Source organism: Pogona vitticeps, chromosome 12 (genome assembly GCF_051106095.1).
Source record: "Pogona vitticeps strain Pit_001003342236 chromosome 12, PviZW2.1, whole genome shotgun sequence".
Lineage (NCBI taxonomy): Eukaryota > Metazoa > Chordata > Lepidosauria > Squamata > Agamidae > Pogona > Pogona vitticeps.
The window spans coordinates 25600084-25608450 of NC_135794.1; the positions used below are offsets into that span (position 1 = coordinate 25600084).

Sequence of the window (8367 nt, forward strand, 5' to 3'; positions counted from 1 at the left end):
GCGCCTGCGCCCTTCGCCTTTGACGCCTGAGGGGGAGAGAAGAAATAGCAGCCGCAGCCTAGTGTTCTTCGGGAGAAGCAGCGGCTTTGGAGGACTTGGTGGTTTTTTCTCCCTCACACTTCAAGGGTTTCGTCCTCCAGTCACGGCCTTTGAGACACGGTGGTCTCTGGGTGTATGAGGGCAGAGTTGAGGCCTCAGGTCTGCTCTCTTGGGGCCCCACCACCGCCACCACCAGAAAGGAGAGGGTGCATCCTTGGGCCTCCAGTGGTGCCAAAGAAGGGTCCTTTCGGGCAGCCCTGCATGTGGACGACGGCCTTCTCGTCAGAGAGGGAGGGGGGGGTGTTCAGAAACGTGGCTGCTCCGTCTCCACCCACCCACCCCACGAACTTCCTAAATTCTCCCCCAGCAAAAAGAGTGCATTTCCATTCCTGGAAGCCTCCCTCCCCCCCCCCACAGGCACATACACATCTCCAGAGAAATGCAGTGCAACTGAGAAACAACTGGCAGACACCCCTCCTTGACTCCAAGAAAAGGTTGCCTTCTTTGAACCCTGACGGTGGAAGCTCCTTATTTGTGGGTGCAAATGCCACAGATATTGGTGTCAGAAAACGACGCTGGAACTGCTCACATGGACCAACCCTGCTTGGTATCCTTGCTTCCCTGCAGTGAGCTCAAGGCGTAAAATGTGGACTGCATCCTCACAACAATCCCATGTGGTCAGAATGAGAGCCTGACGAGTTGAAACTCAGCTGGCTGAATGGAGATTTGAACTCAGGTCTTTGCATCCCTATCCAATGCATCAACTGTTATCAACTGGGCACACTCAAAGCCTTTCTAATTAGGCTTGTGGGACCAAAGACAGCACAACCCTTCTGGCCTTGATTCACCCTACATCTAAGAAGATGGAGATGTTTAGTGGCTGAAGGACAAGGCAGAGCTGCAGAAACAGGAAGGAGGAGTTGGGGAGGAGGAAGCTGGAGAGGCTCAGGTCTGTGAAAATGAAAGAATAAATTCACAACCTCCATATACTCTCACTAAATGGCCCAGCATCCAGTTTTGCTGCTACATGTTTGCTGGTTCTAAACGCACAGTAACATTCCCAATTTTGTGCAGCAACACAGAACCCTCTAGGCCCAAACAGTATGTAAATTAATGTTTGGCATAGGTTTGCATTCAGCCAGTTAACACAATATACAGTTTGCTCTTGCCTTGATTCAGCTCATGATTTTCATTCAGCCTTGATGTTTTTGTCTGTAATACCAGGGTACATTTAGAGGGGATGATAAACTGGGGCTGGAGAGGGGAGGGTGTAATTGGCAACCATGATAGAAAACAGATACCCTGAGAAATGCAGCCAGGCAGTGGAGGGCTTGAAATACAGAGCTAGATGACTGACATCGTGGATTCCTCATCCAGTTTTAATTTGGTATTGCCATGTACTGCTTTTAGTGATGGTATCCTTTCAGTTTAAGTGAATAATACCAATGTTTTGCATCTAGAAGATTTGAAGCAATTTAATGTGCAATGCCATGCCAGAGCTACAAGAGCCCTGTCAGTAGGGAAGATCCTATTGCAGATGTAGGATTGGTCTGCATGTGTCCAGGACAGGCAAACTCCATTTTTTTAAAATAGCTATTATGTAGGGTGGGAGCAGATTTGGGTTGTGAAGAATTTTCTAATCCTTTTCCCACTGTGAGATGGCTCTGAAAGAATCTTGCTTTTTTTTTTTTTTTTGAAAGTCAGGCATTAGCATTTTGCTTGATAACATTTGCCTGCACACTGAATTGGTTACTTCTGTTTTAGTCATAATACAATATGGTGGATTATATCTTTGTCATGAGGTGTGGAATATTCATTAAGTAGAGCAAATAAATGAAGACATGGCAAACCCGTGAGAATTAAGTGATCTGCTCCATCATGCAGGTTTGAAATAACAGTCTTGCATGTAATCAGAAGGGGAAGGTGTTAAGGAAGTCTGGATACAGGGCTGTGTCACAGAAACAATTCTTACAAAAATACATGTGTGACAAAGCATAGTTTTCATTGTTTGTGCTGAGCAGATAAACAAAATCAAAATTCAAAGCAAGATAATAGAATTTCTGCTCCCTGATTTACAAATAGATATTTAAGCAAAATATTTGAGCTTTCATCTTCTTCAGTTGCCCTGATATATACGTATGTATTCATTTCTGTTCTTCATAAATTTGGAGAAGTGACTTAGTAGAATAGGAGCAATATAACATTATTATATTATGCAAGCATAACAGAAGAGCAGGGGAACTGGTGGTGTGGCAGATGTTTCCTAATTGCTAATTGTAGCTAGTTCCCTTAGTTCCCTGTAAATCCATGGAGGGGTGAAACTGATCAAATGAGAATTACAAGCAGCTTCTGGTTTAGCTGATTTCTTTCCCCAAGGAAAACTAAAAATAAAATGTTCCTGAATGTACTAAATAACAGAGTTTAAGCAGTTTAAAGAAATAATTTTCACACTACAGTATCTAGCTATAAAAGTCCTTTTTGACATGGGGTTGCCAGAACCACAGACTACATTAAATATGGCTGCACCATTGAGGTATGATGACATTACAATGCTTGTTATGTTATTTTTAGCCTCCATCTTATATTTATAACTGCGATTTGCCAGTATACAGTCCAAGAAATATTTTTAAATTAGTCTGGAATGCAAAATATTTCTTATTATTAGATTGTTTATTTCACAATGTCCTAAACAGGACATTCTTATTCTGTATTTGTTTACTGTTTCTGAAAGCTGCAACTTCTCTGTTGACCAAAACACTTTGTATCACAGTGCTAAAAGAATACACTGCTGTTTGTGAGACTGGAAATCCTCTCAATGGAGTATTTGAGTAAGTCACTGCTAAGCTGATGCCATCTGTACTCTGTCTCCATGTACAATAATTAATCCCAACATTTCCATGCTCTGTTCCAAGACCACTGTGAAAAGTATACAACAGTTTATTTATGTATTTATTTTATTTATATCCCGCCTATTTGGTCAACTAAGGACCACTCTAGGCGGCTGATATCCTAGAGTCAGACTATAAACTGAATAGCTTAAAGAAGGTGTTTTAAGTCATATTGGTAGTATAGCCAGGAATGCCTCTATGGAAAAAAAAATCTCTCCTGCTCCTTCAAACCTCAAAGTGAAGTTTAAAATCAAAATGTGTCAAGTCCACAACTTATTTTTAAATCTGATTATTAAATTAGACACTTAACCAGTATAATGATTGTATTTTCAAATTCATGTCCTAGTTTGCATTGCTTACTGTGAACTCCTCTTACAGTAAGAAAACTACTTGTGATGAAGTACGTATGGGTGTGTTAATAGTTTCTCCAGTGTGATATACTCCCTGTTTTGGTTTCAGCTCCCTTGATCCACTACTGTCCACTATTCTTGCTTACCATGATGAAAGCTGGAGTACACCGTAGGAAAGGCTGTGGATACCTTTAAATGAGCCTGCAGACACTCATTTTCTTCCCTTCTCATAAATCTAGATCTAAGGTTCACCTAGTTTCCACATACAGCTATATTTCCCAACAGTCCTTGTAGAGACTAACTGGCTGTTAAGCCAGTTTACACTGTCCAGTGCATGTAAACTTACACTCTCTCATAAAGAATATATCTTGTACACCAAGCATCTCTCCCAAGCTTAGCCACTTCTTGGAGAGAAAAAAAGACTGAGGTAGCTCAAAAATAAACTGTTACATCAATATTAAGGCTGAGAAAATGGAGCAAAAGGAACCGGCACTTTAATTAAGTGCTCTGGTGTTTGAATAATACAGAAGGACTGAGTAAAATTCTCTGTTGTCATGACAACATCATATCTTGATGTTCTGGGTGCATTTCTCTCTCTCCCTGTCTTTGTGCTTCTTCCCCAAAGCTTCTGGTATATGGTTATATGGTGAATTAATTTCATGACTATGCCGTAAATATAGAGTAAATGTTCTTGGGATATCCTTAGAACAACAATAACAATAAAGGTAGCTAAAAATAGAAGGAAAAATCACAATGGCATGCAGAATATATCATTAATCTCTGCTATAAGGAGAACATGTTCTTTTAATTAGTAATCATGTGGAAGTAAGTGCTTTCAAGAATCCAAAGCATTTCACTTGCACTATCTTGTATTTTTTTCCAATACTGTACTACCAAAGAGAAGTGAGGATACAATGATTTTCCTAAGCTACTTAAGCACTTCATAGCAGAGCGATTTCCTAACTTCTCGTTCAGCCTCTTAGCCACTGGAGTCTAGTGACTAAATTATATTTGCTGCTTATTTAGCAGGGGAAGGAGTTTTAGGTTGAGGAAGGAATTAGACATTGCTGAGATTTCTAGATCAGCAGTACAAAATAAAATACATTGTGTTTGTGGAGAAATTGGCCTGAACTGGTATCAAACATGACTCTGTTCTTCAAAAACTGATGTAAAGACCCTAATGATTGGTAATAACATGGCAGAGGCAATAACATAAAAAAAAGTTGTAACTGTCAATGGCACATGTTTGAGACTTGCCCCCACTACTCTGGTGTGTGTACTATGCTGGCAAAACTGGTAGAGAAGATGAATGGATTGAATGACTCTGACAGTGATGTGAGCAGTATACTTGGTAAATGAAGGTGGGAAATGTACTGAATGTAGATCTGGATCTGGATCCTTTTGCTGTGCATTCACATAATGTTTAACCTTAAAAAGTCCTATGATCTAGAGATATGGCTGTGTAAAGTCTGACAGGCAGTTTTTCAAAGATTTTTCCCTGTCAGAAAAAAAATGCTGAGCTTGGTATTTGTGTTAGAAATGCAATATCTCTCACCCATGTGATCACTGTTTAAACAGAACAGTTGTTCCCAATGTCTGATAAAAATTCTTGTTAACAAACCAAAAAGACTTTGTTTAGGTCAGATATGAATCAAAGGTTTATTTAGAGAGAGGCAACGTGGAACTAGGCTATCCTGAAAGTAGACTTTTAGCTAAAAGGGTGAGGGCCTTTGTTTTAACTAAATACTTGTAAATATATAAAGACACTAGCCAGCAGAAAATGGACTTCAGATCTGTTGCTCAAAAATATGCTTCTTACTTGCTATTCAGATGCTAGAAATTAATATTCTTATCTAGCAGAATCCAATGATATACTGTACTTCCACTGGATTCAGCTGCTTCTTCCAGATCAATAACCCTTTGTTCTGGACATCTGTGTTATTAAGTACTGTATATTAGCTATTAAAGTGATGTTACTCCCCCTAGTGGGGAGTGGACAAAGATTACACAAGATGTATAAATTGAATTACTGTACAGTATTGTAGATGCTACAAGAGAACATGTTTGTCCTTCACTTCTAAACTATGTTCACTGTAGTTGGTGATGCAAATGGGAAGGCAGATTGACAAGAAGAAATTAAAGAGGTAGACATAAAAGCCATAATCATAAACCTGGGCTGCAGCCGGCCTTCTACAGTGCAAAGGATTACTCTGAACATTCCCAGTGCAATAGGTTAGTATCTAAAACTGCAAATGTAGACATACTATGTACAGTACTGGGCATTGCATTACAGAATATTGTTAGAGAGCCTGAATCCAGTTGGTGGTCCCCACTAGACCCAAAGAATCAATGGGACTTGCATATGAGTGGACTCACCATTTAGTACTTCATTCAGTGGGCTTACTCTGTCTGGTATTACCAAATGGATATAGATGATCACTAATAGAATTTGCTATGACATACCGTAGTTATTCATGTGTAATATTCTGTTGATCTGCACTGAGCAAGATGTTCAAGATGAAGCATTGAGGAGGACCGAAGTATGATGTTATAGCCACTGTACAGTCTCTCCTTGGTTTTTTGTTGTCCTGCATTTAATTGTATTGAATGTTGTTTCATGCTGATCAAAGTTTCTGCCCAACCACTCTTTTTAGCCCCCTCTTCACATAAATGCACGTCTTTCCCTTGCATTTGTTCATTCATTCTGTTTCTTAACGATATGCTTCTCACTGGCCTGGTGGTGCTACTGCAGGAAAAACAGGCAAGTGTTATATTTGATCAATCTTTGAAGCAGTTTGTGTTGTGATCCCTATACCGTGAGCTGCTTGTCCTGTCCACCTGAAAAAGCTGTACCTACATTTCAAAGCTGACATAATAACCTATGGCCAGAAAATATCAAAGCAAGATAGTATATTTTAAAATTTGTGTATATTTTGCACCTAAGCGTTCCTACCTTCAGCTTCGATGTGTTACAAGCTGTCAAGTTACATCTGGCTTATAGCCATCCTAATAGCAGTTTCAAGGCAAATGTGATGTTTGAGGAGTGTTTTTTCACCTGTGCACTTGCACCACACCCCTGCCAAGTTTCCATGACTGAGTTGGGATTCAAATACAGGTCTCTTGAGTCATAGTCCATCACTCTAGCTACTACACCACACGTGTACTCCCAGGCAGCTTAAAGCAATTTTTTAAAAATCATTTTAAAATAGCATAAATATTTTAATTCTATTTCTAAAGCACTTTGTATCATTAGGTGCTATGCAGAAATTAAAAAGAAACCAATATAGTCTGCTACTAGTTTACAATCTAAAAATGATAAGATTAACACTTAAACTAGGTCTCTTCAGGCCAAATAGTTTGAACATTTGCTAGGGAGTGGTGTGTGTGTGTGTGCGCGTGTGTGCAGACAGACCCTCATTAAGACCAACTGCTATTCTTTTGTTTGTATTCATATGCGCTTCTGAAAGGAACAAGGATACAAATGTTTAGATGCTACTGTTTTAATCTGCTGTATATAATCAGAAAGTGGTCCAGTACCACAAACAATCCAAACAGTTGCTTACATGGCAGTGGCCCGAGACAGAGCAGGGACAGCATCTAAGTAGGGCAGGAGAGGTAGTAAATTTAGGACATTCTGAGCCAGAGCACTGGTCCATCAAGCTCACTACTGTCTACGTTTCTTGTGAGATGTTCTTTTGTACAGCTAATACTTGAGATCTTTCTTCTACAGCTAAAGATGAAAAGAATACTTAGGTAGCCAGGATTGGTACCATAACATGCATTTAATCTGTGTACCCATTTCAGCTGTCTTCTTAAAAAACATGAAGTAAACGGGGAAGGAGGTTACGTCAGTACTTTGTCATATGGGGAAAGAAACTGTTTTAAAAAAGCCAGTTTTTATTTGTGTTTTTAGGATGGAGCTAAACAAAGCCACTAGATTACTATGATAGTAGCTTAACCAAAAACAACATAAAGCATTCTTCTTGCCAACAGAAATTGATTTTTAACAAAAGGGCAGGTAGACAGTTATAGAAGGTAATGGAGAAAATTGCACAGCACTGGAACAACCAAGAATTTTCAGGAAGAAACTATTAGAGAAGATTAATGTACACATCAAAGGAGAAAGAATGGCCTTTATTTGCTCAGTTATTCTGCTTCTCAGAGTAAGTCAAGGAAAGTGATATGTTTTGATTAAAGCAATTTCATGGCAGACATAAATGTTAAAACCATCATTTTTCTTTATATTAATGTAAAAGAGCTATTTTATTTCTGAAATTTTGTAAAAATCAAATCTTAGGTGTAACTGCATGACTGGAAAATATCCTGATTTGTCCTTCAAGTGACAGCTTTGGTCATAAAAGGCAGATATTATAAATAGGACTACCACAGAGTTAAATAAATATTAGCTGAGTAATGATAGAGGTTTGAATCCAAAATGTTTTTCAGATCAATTTTCCTTACATGTAAGTAAAACAATATATTTGAAGAAAATAGGAGCTTTGTTTTGTGGGATATGTGTATGTGTCACAGCAGACGCAAAAAGCATTGTTTTTATAGATGACTGAAGTGGGAACAAGGCAACACTGGCTAGCCCCAATTTTTCTTATGTACTTGCATAAAAACCCATTAACAACCAGAACACCTTTTTAATCAATAATTAATTAGGTAAGACTGTAGTCCAAAATAGACTTAGAAGAGAGTGACTCCAATCAAAAACTTTTGGAGTTACTAGTGAGTAGACACACATAAGATTGCAATATGAATTCTGCAGTCATGATCATGGTATCTTTATATACTTTTATATAGCGCAGTGGTGCAGGAAAATAGCTAAGCTGTAGAAAGACTGCTTTCAGTAAAAATGGTTTGAAAAAATAATGCAGCCTTGTGACCAAAGATTTATTAAAATTGCTATGGCTACATGTAGGCCCCCAAACCTTTGGAAACTGTTTTTGCAACATTTTTCTTTTGGAAGACATACATTCAGAACATTCCTGGGGCAGAAATACTTGCTTTACTCCTGCAGGCCATTCTCTGAAAAAGCCAACCTTCTTTCGCAGTGACCTGCCAAAGATATGATTCACTACCCATAC

The 8367-nt window shown here is 38.9% G+C and overlaps 1 protein-coding gene across 1 annotated transcript in view; it reads left to right on the plus strand.

The window, feature by feature from the left end:
• Nucleotides 1-853: 853 nt before the first annotated feature.
• Nucleotides 854-8367, plus strand: part of LOC110077225 (tropomodulin-3) — a 60539-nt gene continuing 53025 nt past the window's right edge. The window contains exon 1 of the mRNA XM_020790054.3: nucleotides 854-988. The gene's annotated coding sequence lies outside the window, so the exon portion shown is untranslated. The remainder of the gene's footprint in view (nucleotides 989-8367) is intronic.